A 19816-nucleotide genomic window follows, 5' to 3' on the forward strand; every position below is an offset into this window, starting at 1 on the left:
CAGGTCCACCTGCTTCTAGCCCCACCGTCCCCCCGTGTCTCCGCTCTCCCGCCTGTTACTGGAGCCATGCACAGCCTGTTCCAAGATGCAGATGTGCACAGCTGCCAGGAACCCACAGCTCCACCCGCCCACTCCCCGCGCGGTGTCCTGAGGCCAGAACATATTAGCTAATCTTTTGGCAATGCCATCTGTCCCATCGCAACAGCGGCATCTTGCCCCCAGCCCTTCCTGTTACTGGAAGACACCTCCAGAAGCGGGGAGGGGTGGAGGCTTGCTCCATTTAGGCACTTTAAAGATCAAATTCAGCAGAATCTATCTGAGCTCTTGGCCCCGCAGCCCAGAAGTGACAAAGTCCCATGCCAAGGAAGCCCTAGCAGAACACGCCCTCAAGGTGAGACTTTGCTTAATCGAGCATTCAGCTAAGTCCCAGGCCCTCCATGGATTTGAGCTGGCAGCCCAGCTGAGTGAAGGAAAGATCCTTGATGGTTCACCTGTTCTTCCTGCTGCTTAGTCTGCACCTGAGGATGTTATGCACTCCTGTAATTAGCTGCCATGGAGATGATGCTGATGACAGACTCTAGGTGGAGAGGAGCAGATGAGTGGCTACGGAAGCGGCACAGCCCCATTTAGCACACAGACATCCCGAGCCATAAAAGACAAGGGAAGAGGCTGTTTGGATACTCTTCATTAGCTCTCGTGTTCGCTGCTGCGCCTGCACGCCTGGGTGATGTGTTACTGCCGCTGGGAGCGTCTTCGGTCGAAGCGTGGAAACTAGACAGCTAGGCACGTAACGAGGAGCTCTGCTGATCCCGTCTGCACTGCATGGGTAACCACGCGGCCCAGACTGAGCTCCCCAAGTCCTGTCCTCGCACACACTGGTGCAATGGCAAAACAGGGATTTCCCTGGGAACCAGCAATGGCTCCAAAGTCCTGGGCAGGGACATGGAGGCGATGTCCCCAGATTCTAGCACCAGTTTCTAGGCTGGAGAAGTGCCAGAAATCCAGGCCCCACCCTGCAATGGGATCTGCTCAGCTGGTCTGTTATGCCCACATGGCGTCCTACTGACAGGGTGCATGGAAGATGTAACCAGAGGATGGGTCCCTGGGTAGGAGGCTTTTGCTGGAACACACAGTGTTTGTGTTTGTTCTCTACACACAGGTGCAAAGGTCTGACAGCAGGATCGGGGCCCTGAGAATGGCGGAGCTGCAAAAAGGTGCCAAGCGTTTGTTTTCAAGGCCAAGGGGCTTTGGTCAGAATGCAGAACGGTAAATGCTGAGCCACGTTTTCACTCCCAACATTTCCCCACCCTCCAATTCTGTGGCCACACTGCCGCCTTCTCCCCTCAAATACCAACCACTCCCTGCTGTGACCAGGGGAATGCTTGGACTGCAAGTACCTCCAGCCTTTGTGTGCAGGGACAAGGCACTGTCTGTCCCTAAGCATTTACTCTGTGTCGGTACCACCTTTCCACAGCATCCGGCTGCACGGCCCACACCATCCGGACCAGAGAAGGGGGTGGTATGCACTGCCAAGCCAGCCGAGGGAGTGCTGGACTCGGAAAGACTTACCAGGCCTGGCTGTGTTCTGGGGAGGGCGTGTAAGAGGAGAGAAGGGCCTGGGGGTGTGCCCAAACCAGGACCTAAGGAGGAGATGCCCTGATTCCCTCGATGGCTGGTCATGAGCTCCATGATCAGCTAACGGGGCAGCAGCACTGCAGCCTGCCCTCAGAGAGGGACGGCCCCACCTGCTGAGGCTGCAGGCTGGGTTGAATTGTCCAAGGTGGCCCATGCAAAATCCTGATCCATGCGTGAAAGGCCTGCATTGCCCTGGGTTCGATGGAGGTGGGAAACCAGGCGCCTCTCCAGAGGGGGTGCTGGCAGCCAGGGCTGTTTGTTTACATGCTGAGGCTGCATCATGGTTGAGCGGGGTCAAGGCCGGCTGAACTGTCCGTGCCAGAGTGGCTGGGAAACGTGCCTGCGAGGTTGCACCCAATGTGGTTCCCAGCAGGGGTCCGAGAGGGCTGCTTCCCGGGGCAGCGAGGCCAGTCACAGTGCAGCTCGGGCCACGGAGGGGAGAGGTAATTGGGGCTGCAGGGAACGTGGTGTTCCTGCTGCAGGGGGCCAGAGCGGTTTGGCCTCTTTCCTCATTGTGCAGAAACTGAACCAACCCCCTCCTTCACCCCCCCCCCCCCCCCCCCCCGGAGAAGTCGAACAACTTCCTATTCTCAAGAATGAGGAAGGGCTTGAGGCTATTTACTGGAATTCCTCGGGCTGGCCCCCCCAGCCTTTTCTTGTAAATGCAGACCAGGAACACATTGTGAAACCCGCACAGCACTGCACGTCACGCTGGGGGAAGTGGGAGTCGCTACCCATTGATAAAAAAGCTGGAGGGAGGGAAATAAGATTTGTGTGGCAGCTCCTTCTGCAAATACTCCCTCCACCTGCTTCTGTTCCCCTGGCCAGCCCCCACAAGTTGCTCAGTGCTCATCCCCACTACAGGGAGGCCCTGCCTTAGCTAGGCTGTAGGGGCAGGGGACAGGAAAGGTGGGTTTATAGGGCCCAGGGATCAGAGAGAGAAGAAGGGATGAGACACATGGGAAATCCTGCAGCTAGGAAAGAAAAGAGCAAGAACAAAAATTCAGGCCTGCATCAGAGGAGTTGTGTCCATTTATGCCAGAGCGGAATTTGGTCCGGAGTGTCGGGGGCTGGGGTTGTCAGAGAACTCAGAGAACTCAGAGGATCGTCTCTGCCTCAGTTTCCCACATCAGCAATGTTTCCTTTGTGTACGTATCTGGATGTGCACATGCAGACCGGTGTGTGATGGTACCACTCTGCACATGTATGCACACATCTGTTGGTGCACGTGTGTGAGAGTGCAAGTTTGTGTGGGCATTTGTGTGTGGCCAGGAACATTGGTGGGTGCCCAGATGCATGTCTCTTACAGCTGGGTGTTGTGTGTCTGTGCGTGGCCGTGTGCGTTTGTGTGTGTCCGTGTCTTATAGCTGGGTGTTGTGTGTGTCTGTGTGTGCACATGTGCATTTGTTTTGGCATCTGTGTGTGTGTGAGGAGGGTGCCTTCGCTCATTGCCCGCTCAGGCCAGGAGGTGGCGCTGCTCCATCTATTTCTGCAAGCCCAGGAATTTGGGGCAGAGTCCTGGTCAAATCAGTGCTTCCAATTATTTATTTAACGCTCTGGTCACCGCGGCCCCCCAGCACAGGAGCAAATCCAAAGCAGGCAGCACTGAATATTGCAAAAACCCAAACAAAAACTCATGGCCTCCTCCACCAGCCAGAACCAGCAGAGCTCCCTGCGTCCTCTGCGGAGAGCCAGGTAAAGAGAGGAACTATGCCCTGAGGATTAATCTCATGGGGGAGGCTGAGCTTCCAGGGTGATGGGCCCCTACTGAGCATACCCGGCCCCAGGACATGTACATGCAGGTAGCTCTAGGGAGAGCAGGCCAACTCCTCTATGCATGGGCAGATTATTACACGAGGAGGATGGGCTGGGCACAGCTGGGCTGGCCCTCGGGCCGTGGGCATTCTGCCCTGACCCACTCTGGGATGGAGGGGTTGTCTAGAATCTAGATCACCAGGCCAGGAGGACCTGGAGTTCATTAGATCCAGAGTTTCTCCCACTGGGGAGAGATTCACCAGGGACTTTAGCAGGGAACCTGTGGCTTGGATGCAGACAGGGCTCCAGCAGAAACCCACCCGCTCTCCGGATGATCCTGTCCACTCAGCCTGCACCACGAGCCCCTTGGTTGTTCTTGCGACCCCACCAGCTCCTCCACGTGCCTGGTGCTGCCATTGACAGCCAGGCTTTACAAGACGCCACGAGCAGCTCCATGCACCGTGGGCCCTCTGCATCTTCCAGGCTCCCTCCCTCCAGTCTGTACTTACAAACACCTCAGCTCCTAACCCTCCCGCCCCCAGGTGCCCTGCATCTAACAGCCCAGATACCGCCTGGCCCAGCTGCATAGCGAGGTGGACTTTCCTAGGTTCCTAGGAACCTCTCCGGGGTTCTCATTGCAGCTGGTTTCTGGTTAGAGGGCACAGAGTGTGCTGAGGGCTCGCTCTTTTGCCACTGGCCCATGATCCTCACAGCTGCCCTTTCGGAGTTGTTTTCCTGTGTTTCCACTGGGGTCTCCGCTCTCAGCCCTGGGCAGGGGGGTGCCTTCTCTCACCGGTGGGGGTTTCCAATGAGGATGCTGCCCAGGGGGCCGTGATTTGGTATTCTTGGGCTTAAACAACCACAGGGAGTGGTTGGGATACCCCCATCTGTCTGTCTATCCCCATACACCCCCCATCTCTCTTTCTCTCTCTCTAATCTACCAAGGGTTGGGGTGGATTCTCCATCCCTGACCATTTTTAACTCGGGATCGGCTGTTTCTGTAATGACTAAGGAATTGTTTTGGGGATGTTCTCTGGCCGGTGTTACACAGGAGGTCAAACTCTGGCCTTGGACTGCCTCCCTCCCTCCCTGTGTGCTGTATCTAGGCAGCTTTGGGGGACGTTATAGAGCTTAGCAAGCGGTGGCTTCGCCTCCCGCGCTTCTGCCACGCTTCCCGATCCCCTTCCCGGCTGGGCAGAGGATGGGGGAGCCGGGAGATTTCCCCGGTGCTGAGCACCGCAGGAGTCGTTCCGGGTCCCCGGCTGGAGGAGACGGGCTGAACTGCAGCCGGTTGCCTTGGCAGCTCCTTTGACAGCCTGTTTTACGCTGAGAAAGTAGCGCAGAACCTGCTCTGGGTACAAAGCAGAGACTAAAAATATCCCTGTGTGCAAGAAGCTTCCCAAGGAGGCGGCGGCAGCGGCATCTCTAATGAGTGAGCGAGGAGTTCATCCAAGGACAGGAGCAGGCTCCCTGCCTCCGCTTGCTCCCCCCTCCCCTTCGCTGCTGCATTAGCAGGTGCTGCTGGATGCCGCATGGTCGGAACTGTGGCCTGAGCGGGAGCAGAGCCGCACCCGGAAAGGGGGCTGTGTGCTCTGGTGCGGCGGGGAGGCTGCACCATTAGAGGGGAGCCCAGCGCTCTGCATGGAGCCTGTGCTTTTGAAGGGGGGCATGATGAAAGGGGCCGTGGGTCGCTAAACCTGTGCTCAGCGGGGGCCAGCGTCCTGCAGTGGCCGTGCTCCACAGGGGCCTGTGCTGAATAGGCAGTTTGCGCTGGAGGGACGGTGCTCCACCGGCCTCTGCTCTGTTAGGGCTGTGCTCTGTAGGGGCTTTGCGCTATAGGGGCCTGCTCTCTGTGGGGGTTGTGCTCCATAGGGGCCTGTGCACGACTGGGGCGGTGCTCTGTAGGGCTTTGCTCCAGGGGAGGCTGTGCTATATAAGAGCTGTGTTCCATAGGGTCCTGCCCTACACAGGGGCACGTGCTCTGTAGGGGCTGTGTTCCATAGGGTCCTGCGTTCTATAGGGGTCTCTGCTCAGTTGGGCTGCTCTCCGCAGGGGCTGCGCTCTATAGGGGTGGCTGAGCTTTTACAGATCTCTTTAAAGAACATACAGAATAAAACCCCATTACAGCTTCCAAATCAGCCCAGCAAACGCGCACGCTGGGAGGAGGGGAATCGGCCCCCGGCCCAGCCCAATGGTCCATCCAGTCCAGGCTCCCGTCTCCAGCGGCAACTGACATCAGATGCTTCAGGCGCCTGGCACGTGGGTGTAACACCCCCTCTGGCGGACTGGCCCTCGCCCACCCTGTCACGCGCCCAGGGGGAGAGGGTTAAAATTCCAGCTCCTCCGGCAGTTCCCTGTCACTGCCCCGAGTCTGAGATCCGGAGTGGCCCATGAGGCTCTTGTTTTCTAAGTCTTCCTCTGCCATGCCGTGAACGTTACCACCAGCCCCAGCCTGACCTCAGGCCAGCCCCATTTCGAATCCTCTCCGAGAGGTAACAACAGGGTATCCTGCATCATTTGGCCTCTTGCAACAGCAGTGTGTGCAGGGGAAGTACCCATGCCATCCTAGGAGCCAGCTTCCTTATTTCTCCTGCACCTTCTCTTTCTCCTTCCCCCACATGCCTCCCAGCCAATATCCCCGCCTCCCCTTTCCCAGCCTGTTTGAGATGGCGAACCAGCGGGGCCTGCCCACGGGCTGCCACATAGCCTCCCGCACGGACCGGGGCCAGACAGATGTGATGGGGACCGGGATGCACGGGAGAGGCTGTGCAATGCTGGGCCGGAGGGGTGACTCCCTGCCATGACGTGTGTCACAGCAGCTGGGCTCTAGGCGATAGACGGTGGCTGTTAATTTTCTGCATGGGCAAGAACGTGCACAGGGAATGGGAGTTCCCCTCCTCGGGGGGAAGAGACAGGAGTCGGCTGAATATAAAGAGGATTCTTAATTGAGGCTGTAGGATCCAGGCAGACCCCGTGGCTCTCGCTGGCTCTGCAGCCCCCAGGTGGGCTAACACGGACTGTGTCGCCACACAGGGTCTTTCTGCATCCCAGCCTGGACGTGGCAGTCACAGATGGGACCGTAATGCAACTTCTCTCCCCACCATCCCAACCCCCCCCTCTGCCTCCATCCCCTTTCTGCTCCTCCGGTCCCACTCCTTTGGGCGAAGGGGGAAACTTGCCTTGACCCAGGGGACTCTCCCCAGCTCTTCAGACCTTCACCGGGGTAAAAGCATTCCCCGAGAGGATTCCCTTAGCAGGAAGCGGGTGAAAGCCGTGATAGGACACGGGGCAGGGGCAGGTCAGACTGAATTCTGGCAGCAGTGACTATAAAGTGGCTCCTTTACTGAGGCGGCTGGATACAGGCAGACCCTGTGGTTCTCTCTGGCTTTCCAGCACCCAGCCCAAGCTGCCTGGGGTCAGCTCTGTGCGCTGGCCTGGTCTCCGCCACCACTGCACTACAGCCATGAAGCCCCTGCCGACCCTCTCTGACCACAGGCGTCTGAGGGGCAAGACGAGGGGATCCGAAGGCCCGCTCACCGCAGGGAGCTGGTGCTGTCTCTCCCCCTGGGGATCCTGTGACCGTGTCACCGCTTGGCAGGCTGGGATGCAGGCAGCCGGGGGAGGGCTGGGGTCAGTCTCTGAGCAGAAGCAGCTTTCCTCCAGGAAGCCTCAGGCCTCACTCATTCATCCCCAGCCCATCGCCAGCAGCGCTCCCAAGGTGGCCAGGACCAGCCCTGGGATCTCTCCGCTGGCCCTGCCCACCTCGGAGGCCACATCACCCCCCCTTTTGCACTGAGTAGGGCACCAGCACACAGCCCGGCAGCTCCCCGTTCGTGGGCCTGGAACAAGAATAAAAGGCCTGGCTGCAGTCAGCGCAGAGCTCCCTTGCTGCTCCCAGGGGAGCCAAGGACTGGGAGCACCCGGCAGTCAGCACACCCCATGGCGTCAGTGGGGCGTGAGCTCTATGCATCCTCCCCTGGGATCTCCCCGCAGCCAGGGCTGCTCTAACGCTGGACTCAGGTGCGTTCCCGCGCACGCACGTCTGCACTGCAGCTGGGCCCTGTGCTCGGTGGGCTGGGTTCCGGGGGTGGACGTGCATGGGCGCGCCGCGTGTGTGCATGCATCCAGGGGCGGTGGGGCGTGCATGTCTGCGTGGGTGCTCGCGTGTGCCAAGATGGGGGGGTCCAGGCTGGAGAATACGCCATTTCCTCGGCAGCCGGGCTCTAAGCTCGTCTTCTGCGGAGTTTCTGGGCTGGGGGGAAGGCAGACGCTTGCCTAAGATCACATAATCCCTGGCACAAATGGGGCCATTTGCCCGCCTGGCCCTGCCAGGCTCTGAAGAATTCTCCCCGCCAGTTAAAGCGGCCGGCTTTGTCGCCCTCGATGGAGGCTCTTGTTGAGGCGTGGAGGGGGGGAGTCATGGAGCCCCTAGGAGAGCCCGGCATTGCCCCGCTGCCCTCACCCAGCAGCCTGGAGCCAGAGACACCCGCTCAGCCTCTCCCCGCCCAGGCAGCTCTGCGGCTCTCCCGGTGGGGAGGGCAGGGGGGTCGGACGGACTCGAGCGGCGCAGGTTCAAACTGCAAAGGCAGCAGAATCCTCTCCCTGCTTCGCAGCCCTGTGCAGCTCCCTGGGGGCTTGTGGTTCACGGTCAGCTGCTCACCCCAAGTGCTTTAAATAATAGAGCATCCAGGCCAAATGCCCCCTGGTGTAGTGCCAGCAACACCCCTGGGGCGGCTGCCTCTGCCTGGGGCCATCTCCCTTCAAACACAGCTGCTGGCCAAAGGTCTCTCTCAACGCACCTCAGGGAACGCAAGCAACTGACTAACCTCCCCGACATCTGCAGGTGGGTATTAGCCCCACGGTGCAGAAGGGGAAACCGAGGCAGGGAGGGACAAAGTGACTTGCCTGACAGTTCCAAGGGAGGGTGCTCTGGTGCTCATCATGGGGTGCTAGGGAGAGAAATGGAGGGGGGGGATCTCCAGTGCTGCGGGGAGAGGTGCTAGCGCAGGAAGAAGGGGGGGCGGGAGCCAGGGAGGAAGGTGCTGGGAAGGCCACGCTAGCTCTCCGGGTCTTGCGAAGAGAGAGACGTTTGGATCCAAACACCTCAGGAAAATCTCAGCCCTCATCTGCATCTAGATTTTGCAGCCTCGAGGCTGCTTTAATTTATGTGCGTGCTGGTTTCCGCTGAGAAGCAAGGGAAAGCCAACGAGCTGTGGACTCCATCTCCAGTCACACACCCCCATCTGCGGCCTCCCACACTGGGAGCTCTACCCCGCCTGGGGAGCCCCCGGCACAGGAGGGAACCACAGGGGACTGTGAAGCTGTTCCCATCCTGAAGACCCCTTTGCACTTCCCAAGTGATGTAAAGGAGCCTCAGCGTAGCTCAGGATCAAGCCCCGCCGTGCCACCCCCAGCGAGCAGAGAGAGGCCCACCAGGTGTCTGGCTGGAGGGGACGCCAGCCTGGGGGGAGTGCAAAGCGAAAGGACAGCCAGCAGGCGGGGGTTCCCGGTCACCCTCGCGCTGCCTGTTTGTGTGTTCTGTCCAGGAATCTCTGCAATGTGCCGGCTGCTCCCTGGGAGGCTGGTGCGTGAGTCACTCCTGCCGTGCTCAGACTGCCAACGCCGGGGAGAAATCCCGGCCACGCCGCTTTCGCGCTCACTGCACTTAGCGGGGAAAAGCGAGGGGGAGGAGACGGGGCGGGAGCCGGGGCAGGCGGAACAAGCCAGCGCCCAGGGAAAACACTCCAGAAGGAAGGCACGAAATAGGTTGTAATGTAGGCGCTGACGGGAAAGGCTGGAGCCAGACGATTGAGCCACCTGGCCTCGGCCAAGTTGGACCAGTTTAAACAGAGCCCAGGGGTTCGCGTCAGAATACGCAGAGCCGGATCCAGAGTCCAGAGGCATTTGGATTCAAGGTTCTGTTGTGCCCATCACAGGACTGGATACACTCCCTTGCCTTTCAGGGCTGGATCCTCAGTGATCCCACCCCTGCACCTGGGAGGGGGCACAATGTGGGGAAGGAGCCAGGCTAGGGGAGAGAGACAGGAAAGCCGGCTTTAAGCCATCTTGTCCTCCCCATATCCTAGCCCCTGGTGTAAAGGCCCCGGGAAGCAGCTGTGCACCTTCGGGCCATGCCCCCTCTCCACCCAGGCAGGCTCCCACTACACCAGGACGTAAATCCAGCCCTCCAGTTTCACACTGGCTGAAAGATCTCCATCCCTCATGCAAGGGACACGCTGCAGGGTCATTTCCACCCACTTTAAGGCCCTTCCAGAGCAATGTAAACAGGCCTGAGTGTGTAACTGAGAACTGGGTCCTCCGCTGTTGCAGGATTGGGTTCTGCAGAGACAAGAGGCAAAGCGGCAGGAAAGCAAGTTTAACCAGCCGCACGGGATTTCCCCTCTAATTTGGGGAATCCCAGGTGCTATAGTCAGCTCAGGGGCTCTATGCCCCTTGCCTCCTGGTACATGGCTGTGCCTCAGTTTCCCCATCTAGGGATAATGATGTGTCCCTGCCCTTCCGAAGGGGGCGTATAGGGGTTAATTCACATCCTGCTGTGAGATCCAGGGATGGCAGGTGCAACTTTTGGTATAATATTATTACTGGAATGCAGCGGGGCTGAGGAGGAGGGGGAATGAGTGTTTATACCCAGCCTTCCCCAGGGTATAAAACACCCTTTAAAGATGGTGCATAATTCCCCCAGACCTTGGGCAGGGGAGTGGGAAGGCCAGTTTAGAGCCAGGAGTAATTGCTTGTGCTACAGCCTGCTGCAGGGTCGGGCTCCCATCATACCTGGGGCGGGGGTCGCAGGGAGATTCCCCTGGCTGACTCCTAAAGAGACGGTCCCTCCGCATGCTACACACACAGCTCATTTTAGGCCTATCCCCCGGCTCACCACCCAGAGTTCAGCTCTTTCAGCACGGTGGCTAGCAGATCAGGGACGGTCCCGGAGGGGAGGTAAGCCTCCTACCACAGGTAAGCCGCGGGCAGGGGCAGTACATGCTCACAGCCTGCCAGATCCTTCCAGCAGACACCCCTAGGTGACTTCTCTCCATAACACATCTCTGCAGACACTGCCAGCAAGGGATGAGGTGGGGAGGGTGGCAATCGGTGCTAATGATCGGCGTGATGTGAACGTTGGAGTGAGACCCAGCAAACTCGCTTCACACAGGCCACCACAGAGTCCTTGGAGGGGGCTCTGCTGCCCAGCTAGACTCAGTCAGGCGAGCCAGCTGGGAAAGACCCCCAACCCCCAGCCTTTGTGACAGTCTCTGTGAGCCTGAATAGCTGCAGCCTTTGTTCCCTGGGGGATGCTGTCCTTTCCTCCCCGGACACAAGGCAGCAGCAGATGAGACCAGCTGCCTCTGGCCGTGACAGATCCTGGCAGCCGGCCCTTCTAATGCGCGCGCAGCGAGTCTGTGTCGTGCCGGCGCTTGGGCGGGGGGGGGAGCTGTTTCTGCATCGTGTCCTGGCATGGATGGCGCTCGGTGACTCGAATGCTGATGAGTTGCGGGGAGAGTGTGTATGTGGGGGGCGGGGGGAATAAGGGCAGAGCCGCGGCCAGCTTTGCGAGCAGCCAGTCTGAGACACTCCAATCACTTAGCCAGGCTGCAGCCAGAAAGCAAGGCAAATCAAATTAGAGGCGGTTCCCAGAAGGCAAACCCGGCTAATCCCTCGTGCAGCGCGCCGTCCTGCAGCACACCGTCCTCCCTGGGCAGCACGGCTTGAGCAGGCAGAAGGGAAACGGCCCATAAACTCTGTGCCACCCTCCCTTCCCCCCTTGCCAGCTGGGGACAGGGTTATTCTGCTGGCAGAGGACAACATGGCAGCTCTAGCCCAAGGCATCACAGCTGGCGAGAGCATACTTGTTAGAAATAACCAAACAGGTTGTCCCAGGGGTGGAGTGGGGAGACGGAACCTTTACTGCCTGCTCCTTCCACCTTTGCAATCCTTTTATCCATAGCAGTCTGTAAACGTATCCATTGCCAGCCACGCCCCACAGACCCTTCTTTGGTTACAGTGACACCTATAAAATGAATATTAACAACTACATGATGAACACAATGAGACTGTTTGTTGTTTACAGGATTACCGTACAGAGGGCAGGCACATCACCTGAAAACCTATACATTTTACACGCACGTTCTTCGAAGTAGAGGCATGCCAGGGGGAGAAGGAAGATCATGCTTTCTTCCCACCGAAAGGCCTTGCACAGGAATGGCGATAGACTCATCCCCTGCCCGGATGGCCAGGAAGGGAGGAGACGGAGAGCGATAACAGACTCTAACTAAAATTCACACCAATTAGCAGAAACAACTTGCCTTGACCCCGTTCCCTGTAATTTAGGCCTGACCACTTGTCCAGCTTTTAGCTCTGTACTCTCCTACAATACTCGAGTATTAATAGCTGTTACCGGATGGTACTGTGATATTGCATTGACTTGCAGACAGGCAAATATCCCCTAGATCTGCTCCTCTCCAATCCACAACCTGTGGCTTGTAACGGCTGCAGCATAAGATCCCTCGGCCTTTACCCTGTGCTTTGTCCGGGCCTCGGTGCAGCTGCCCCATCCATCCAAGCCTTGCCCCAGCCACAGACATCAGTGGGGCTCTCCCCAGGCACCATCATGCATAAACGGGGGGCTCTTGAGTGGGAGCAGAGAGATTATTTTACCTCCACGTTTGGCACCGGGGCGACCGCTGCAGGGATGCTGTGTCCAGTTCTGGTGTCCGCAATGCAAATGTGTTGATAAGTTACAGAGGGTGCAGAGAAGAGCCATGAGAATGATTAAAGGAGGAGAAAACATGTCTCATAGTGAAAGCCTCAAGGAGCTCAGTCTAACAAAGAGAAGGTCAAGGGCTGACTTGATCACAGTCTGTATGTAGCTACTTGAGGAACAAATATTTAATAATGGGACTCTTCAGTTTATCCAAGGAAGGTCTAACAAGATCCAATGGCTGGAAGTTGAAGCTAGACAAATTCAGACTGGAAATCAGGTGTCCGTTTTTAACAGTGAAGATAATTAACCATTGGAACAGCTTTCCAAGGGTTGTGGTGGCTTCTCCATCACTGACCAGTTTTAAATCCAGATTTGATGTGTTTCTAACAGATCTGCTCTAGGGATTATTTTGGGGACGTTCTGTGGCTTGTGTTATGCAGGAGGTCAGACTGGATGATCACAAAGGTTCCTTCTGCGAATCTTGCCAAAGCAAAGATGGAGAATGTAACCTGTTGACACCCTCCCATCAGGCACCAAGATCTGCCCCAGGAGAATGTCCACAGGGCAACTCCGCGCAGGAGCTGTCACTCCCCATCCGTCACCTCTGCCTCCAAACTTAATTGTTCCTCCAGCTGTGTGTTCAAACACCGGTCCAGGGCCAGGAAACAAGGGTGAGTGGGGAAGGATGGGGAACTCCCCAAGGAGAAAGGGTCCAAGTAGGGACAGGTCTGGGTAGCAGGAGAACTTGGGCGCTGCGGAGAAGAGGGAGATTCGGGGACAGGGTCAGCGCTGGGTTCTCATGGATTCATCGCACTGAAGACCAGAAGGGACCAATGAGCTCATGTGGCCTGATCTTCTGTGTATCACAGGCCACCAAGGGTACGATACAGCAGCGTGGACGCTGCGGCGAGGGGCACCTGCCCAAGTACAAGCCCACCCAACGCCCTGTGTCTGAGCTCAGGTGGCTACCCCGAGCTGCCTCCCCTACCGCTATGCTCAGACAGCTCTTCTCAGAGCGCTAGCCAAAAAGAGCTAGCATGTGTCTGTCTGTCTGTCTGAGCTAGCAGGCAGGCGCCCAGCTGCAGTGCAGACACACGATAAAGGTCACCCAGTTTGCCGTGGCACTGAGCCCAATGACTTGTGTTCAGCTAATGCATCTCTTCCGGAAAGCAGGGTGCTAGGCAAAGCGCGGAGGGGGCTATCCTGATCAAGCGTTTGGGGGTTAAGGGAAGAGTTCAGGGGTCTACAGGAAGGGCTTGGGGGTGTCTGGGTGGGAGCTTTGGAGGTTGGGAGGAAGGTTTTGGGGTGTCAGGGTGGGGATTTGAAGTGTCTGGGATGAAGGCTTGGGGTGTCTGGGTTCAGGGTTTGGGAACATCTGGGTGCAAGGTTATGGGGTAGAGATAAAGGTTTGGGGGTATCTGAGAGGAGGGTTTGGGATGACTAGGGTGAAGGTTTTGAGGGCTCTGGGTGCAGGGTTTTGGGGTGACTAGGCTGAAGGTTTGGGGTATCCAGGTGCAGAGCTTGGCATCTGAGCCCACGTCTCGGTTACCAAGAGGCCAGGAGGTGCTTTGGGCAGGGCCGCAGCCAGCTCTGAGGGTCCCATCCGCACTGTGTTAGCTCTTAGCAAGCCGCCCAGGAGCCCCTCACTGGCCCAAGACGCCTGCTCCGTCAACCCATCTGCACATGGCTCTCCCCCTGGCCAGATCAACACTGGGCTTGCAGTGCGCCTCCAACGGGAGCCACCCCCAGTCTGGCAGCAGCTGTCTTTGTCAACAGTGATTGAAAGCCAAACCCGTCTGGCGTGCCTTCTCTGTGATCTTGTTAATTAAGAAATACATTTAATTAGCAGCACCCCAGCTGTGACTCAGCTAATAATCATGATAGAAACATGAGAAGGACTCAAACGTTTCTATCAGGGCACATTAATATCAAACCCGGCAGAATTCAGGCCACGCGCTGCCAGCTGCAGGGCTGAATCCATCACTAAACCTTCCCAGCAGCCGGAGAAGGAAGGAGGGACTTATCCGACCTCACGGCCTGACGGGCAGGATCATGGGAGTGCTTAGGACTGGAGCTCCAGACCTAGGCTGATAGTCACTCGTTGGAGAGAAGGTGCTGAACCAAAATCCCAGCTCCAGGCCCAGAGGGAAGGACAGGTGAGTGGGTAAGATGCGGGACAAGGATTCGGAAGAGTTCGGTTCAATTTCAGGTTGTTTCCTGTGTGAGTTTGGGCACATCGAGCAGGGCCCAGTCTTCAGGGGCTCAGCGCCCAGAACTGGGTCTGGATTTTCACCCAGAGGGCAGAGCTCTTATGAAAAGGTGGCTGAGCCCTGCTGAAAATCTGTCTCTGCGTCTCGGGCCCCCATCTGTGAAACGCAGCTGAGAGTGCAGGGCTGCCTGGCTCCTCCGTCTAGATTGGAAGCTCTTCAGAACAGGGATTGTGTGTCTGTACAGGGCCTTGCACAAGGGGGTCCTGAGCTGAGCTGGGGCCTCTCGGTGCTGCTGGGACATACCTGGAGAGAGATGATACTGGGCTACCGAGCTGGGATTTCTGTTCTGAGCTGTGATGCCATGGGGTCACGCTGATGCTTCCTGGGGGTACGCAGGGTTGTGAGGAAGCTTTGTCTGTGTCTGCGGGGGGTCAGCTCCCCCACTCCACAAGCCACGGACAACCAAAGCCTCCCCTCCAGGTCTCACAGGCCTTGCCGTTACTCTACAGGTTAGCAATAGGCACACTCCAACCCTCGAGTCCTTCGAGTGTCTTCCTGAAGGGCCCAGCCCCTGGTCCACTGGACGCTCACTGGATTCACAGATTTGCTGCTTCCAAAGAAACTTACCAGTTCCGCCTCAGATCGCTGCTCCGCTTAACACACAGCCTTTACGCATGAAATAACAGACATTTATTTAACAGAGGACAGAGATTCACGTCATAGCAAGTGGAAGGACTGGAAACAAAGGGTGATGTATACAATAAAATCATAACCCGCATTCTAGAGTCTAGACTTACACTGCTAGATTCTCTCATATCTTGCAGAGTAATGCTCACCCCAATCCTTGCTGCACTTAACAGCTGGCTTGGCTGGGACCCTCTTTCCCTGAGGCAGACCCACTGTCAGCTTGCCTCCTAGGAAAGGGTTCCATGTGTTCCTTTGCTCCCCAAGATGCACCAGGCCCATCCTTTGGCTTTATTCATAAAAAGGACCCCATCTCCTGCTGTTTGTTTCATCTTGTCGATTTCCTTGTTTTGTAGATTTCGGATCCTCTGGTTTCACCTCTGGCTCAGTCTGCAAATGTTCCTGTGCTGTGGGTCATAGGAGATACACAATACACAAACGACCAGGTAGGGAGATAGGTGTCTGTTGTCCCCTCCTGAAAGGAACATCTCTGAGGTATGTCATCTCCTTGTGACCTACCGTCTCTCCAAGACCTTAAGAACATAATTTTCAATATAGACACATAACTCCTTAAATATTATGCGTACACACATTTTGCAAGGATTGTGACGACCAGGGGGCTCGCAGTAAAGACCTCACACACCACCCTTTGGTGAACTATTATGCATGTATCTGACCCCTGCGATCTTTGTAAAACCCTGTGCACCCCCGTGTCCCCTGCCAACTGACATCAAGGGGCCCCTGGGTCACAGTCTCCATACCATGCAGCATTTGGCCTCACTCAAAGATCCTGGGTATTGATTCAGCCCAGTATCCCCATTCCACAACTGGGGCCAGGAGGCCCAGGTAGATGAAGGGCCAGATGTTCAAAAGGGCTCAGCAGTCAACCGCTCCCCTCTAGGCACTTAAACAAGCATCTTGCTCAAGGTCACACAGAAAGTCTGTGGCAGAAAGTCTCTTGAGCGCTAGTCCGCTGCCTCGACCACAAACCTATCATCCTATAGCGTGGCCTTGCTTGCATAACAACACACGAGCCCTGCTTTGCATTTGTATAGTTCCTTTCCTGAGAGGCTCTCAAAGTGCTCTGCAGTTATTGCAGGTAGGGAGATATGCAAGATAGGGAGATAGCGTTCTTTCCATTGCACAGAAAGGGAAACTGAGGCACGGTGCTTGAGTCCCAGATCCTCAAAGGTCCATGGAAGTTAGTCAAAGGTATTTAATCAATGGGAGTCAGGAGCCTAATTACCAGGATCTGGGTCCAAGGTCACCCAGAAGAGCCAAGAACAGAACTCAGGAGTCCTGGGGCCTGCTGTTCTAGCCATTTAAACCATATTCCCTCTACTAATCCACACTCCACTACTATGCCGTGATTTTCCTGTTCTCCTTTCTTAGGGCTGCAGCTTCTAGAGGTACCATGTTCAGAAGGGAAAAGAAACACATCCGTGGGGCAGGGGCCATCTTGTAGCCCTATGTTTGTACAGCACCTAGCACCGTGGGGTCCTGGGCCATGACTGAGGCTCACAGGCGCTACAGTAATACACCACGTGATAAATAATAATATTAATAACCTCCAAATGCTTAGTGCTTCCCATCTGTTGCGCCCCAAACAAGCGCTCCCCAAACACAGGTAAATATGATCTCTATTTTACAAAATGGGAAACTGAGTCACAGAGCAGGGACAGGGACTCACACAAGGTCACACGGTAAATTAGAGCCCAGGATAGAACCCAGGAGTCCTGGCACCCACTCCCTAGCCATGGAGCAAGCCTGCCTCTAATCTGAATCTCTTCCCTGGCTAGCTCCTGGATTTTCTTCCCCTGTGCAAATTGCAGCAAGACTCTCAGATCAGGGCAGTGCCAAGGTCCCCAGGATCAAGCGGCGTCGGCGGAGGGCTCCGCTTCTAAGGTCTGCCCTGAGTTTTTATCTCCCACCCCCGCCGCACGCATGTGTAAGTGCAGAATTCTCACCCACTGCAAAAAAGCTGACTGCCAGGCAGCTGTGGAATTCGCTTCCAAATAAACTGTCATGTAAATGAGCCCTTATGTATATTTATAGGGAGCGCTCCTGCCAGCTGGAATCTAATTGGGTGTAAAATAAACTGTGAAACTGCCTGGAACAGGAGGACTTCACTTCACACCTCTGCATTCCAGTCAAGTGCCCATGACCCACGTGGCTTCGCCGTGTGACTGTCTCCCAGGTGCCCGCACTGAGTCACCGCGGGGCCAGTGCAAGGGGGGGATGGGAATCAGAAAGGCCTGCCGAGTCAAGCTGACCTGGGCTACACCAGATCCCAGGATGACCCCAGCTGGGAAATACGTGCTGGGGTGTTGCAGGCCTAGGCTATGGGTCCCGCAGGAGGTGGGGTGCTCTGAGTTTGAAAGAGGGGTTAAGGTGTAGTTTGCCTGGGACAAAGGTCCCTGGGGTTTCACTGTCCTGGGATAAAGTGCCTGTGTGCCTGGTACACGAGCTAGCACCTCCCCTTACAGCAGGTCAGATTGCAGGGGACCGCCCAGGGCTGTGACTGTGATCCTGTGGCATCCTGGCAGCGGTGTCGCCGCTGGTGGGGTGGGGAGTTGCCGTGCAGGGAAGTGGACTCACCCCGCTCAGATGCAGGGAATTGAGCCTTCCTGGCCCCAGGTCTCCCCAGAGCAATCGGCAACGCTGCGCAGGTGGAGAGGGCAGCTGGGCTGGAAACATTCCCAGGCTGCTCGAGATGCTTTTTTTTTTTGCAAATAGCAGGGACGGCTCTAAGGGCAAGTGCAGCTTCCTGGGGAAGTGGGAACAAACAGAGGCACTTCGCCCATCTGGACAGTGCATCTGCCACAGGGCCCGGAGCTAATTAATCTGCAACCCAGCCTGACCAGCATGTCACAGCCAGGAGAAGAGGGGAAGCAGCGTGGGGGTGATTGAAAGCGCTGAGCCGAGGGGGCCGGAGGGGGTATGTGTGAGTGAGTGCGTGTGCAGGGGCAGGCATAGCCGGAGGTGGAAGTGAGTGGGAAGAGGTGGGTATGTGCGTGGGGAAAGCTCCATGCAATGTGAATCACAAAATGTGCACTCGATTAGGAATTTGTCTAGCTTCAACTTTTAGCCTCCGGATCTCATTCTGCCCTTTTCTGCTGGATTAAAGAACTGTCCACCATCAGAAATCACTTCCCCATGCAGGTACTTGTGGATGGTGATCAAGTCACTCTTTGACCCTCTCCCGGGTAGACTAAACAGACTGAGCTTCTGCAGTCTCTCGCTGGAAGGCAGGTTTCCTAGACCGCAGAGCCCTTTCCAGTGTGTCGATATCTCTTTGGAGGCATTGACACAACAGCTGGACACCAGATCCAGTAATGGCCTCACTGATGCCATATACAGAAGAGGTAACACCATCTCCCTACTCCTGCTTGATGTTCCCAGCCAAAGAACAGGCCTCTTAGTTACAACCCAGCACTGGGGAGCTCATATTCGATTGGCTAACTATCACAAACCCAAAGTCCTTTCCAGTGTCACTGCATTCCAGGATACAAAGTCCACCGTTGGTTCCTAAACATCGGATCTTGCATTTGGCTCTGTTAAAACCCACCTGACTTAACAATCCAGGTTGGCCTTAGTAACTGACCTTTCCCCTATCATTATTTATCACTCCACCAGTTTTTGTGTCATTTGCAGACCTTACCAGCAGTGCTTTTATATATTCTTCCAGCTCACAGATGAATAGTGAATAGCAGTAGTCTGAGGACAAATCCCCCTGGGACTCTACTAGAGATACCCCACTGGAGATTTGTGCCCCATTCAAGATCTATCAGTTAGCCAGTTTTTTATCCAGTGCACATGGGCTACATTGAATTAGTACAGGGCTGATTTTTTAATCATAATGTCATGGGCCATTAAATCCTATGCCTTCTAAGGATATGATGTCAACACAGTTACCTTCATCAACCAAATTTGTAATCTCTGGAAAAAAAAAATAGCAAGTTTGTTTGATGAGACCTATTTTCCAGAAAACCATGTTGATTGGCATAAATTATGCTGCCATTTTTTAAACATCTATTGATTGCATTCCATATCAGCCTTTCCATGATTTTCCCTGGGATCGATGTCAGGTTAACTGGTCTGTAGGTACCCAGCTCACCCCATTCACTCTTATGGAAAATGTGTGTGTGTGTGTGTGTGTGTGTGTGTGAGAGAGAGAGAGAGAGAGAGGTGTTGTGAGTATAATTGGAAAGGTGTGTGTATTTATATGTGAATGTGTGGAGTATGATACTACAGTGATGATAGATAGATAGATAGATAGATAGAGTAATAATAAATAATAAAGTGGGGATGTGTCTTTAGGTGAAAGTGCTTGAGAGGAATATGTCCGTGCAGACGTGTGTGGGGGTGAAAAAGGGAGTGCAGCAGGGAATGAGTGTGTGCGCGTGTGTCTGGGGTGTGTTTATATGAGAGGGCCAGAGATCCAGTTGAATACATGTGCCTGGGAAGAGGTACTGGTCACACTTTCGCACTAGCTGGCAGGGATAATGAGGATGAGGATGTCCACCTGCCCCTGCATTATGGGGTAGCAGCCCCAGGCAGGGCAGAGGCCGGGGGCCGGGAGCCCTGCGAAGATCAGGCTCTTGAAGCTGATTTTTGTCCATCCAAGAGAAGCCTGCAGAGCTAAGCTCCTCGAAGTCTCCTCTGCAAGGATTTTCCTGCAGCCTGAGCACTCGGAGCTGCTGGGGAGAGAGAGGGGCCTATTAGAAATGCAGACAGCGCAGCTCGGCTAATGTCTTCCTGTCTGGAGAGAGACAGCAGCCAGAGCTCATTCCCCCTCAGCTGTAAATCCTCA

General features: G+C 55.9%; 1 long non-coding RNA gene across 1 annotated transcript; it reads left to right on the forward strand.

Annotated features, from left to right (window-relative positions):
• Positions 1-14126: 14126 nt before the first annotated feature.
• Positions 14127-16546, forward strand: LOC137142191 (uncharacterized). The gene is made up of 3 exons (XR_010916858.1): positions 14127-14265; positions 15360-15449; positions 16396-16546. It is a non-coding gene; the product is annotated as an uncharacterized lncRNA (long non-coding RNA).
• The last annotated feature ends 3270 nt before the right edge of the window (positions 16547-19816 follow it).

Source organism: Emydura macquarii, unplaced genomic scaffold (assembly GCF_026122565.2).
Source record: "Emydura macquarii macquarii isolate MOO-44397 ecotype Brisbane River unplaced genomic scaffold, CSIRO-AGI_Emac_v2 contig_3220, whole genome shotgun sequence".
Classification (NCBI taxonomy): domain Eukaryota; kingdom Metazoa; phylum Chordata; order Testudines; family Chelidae; genus Emydura; species Emydura macquarii.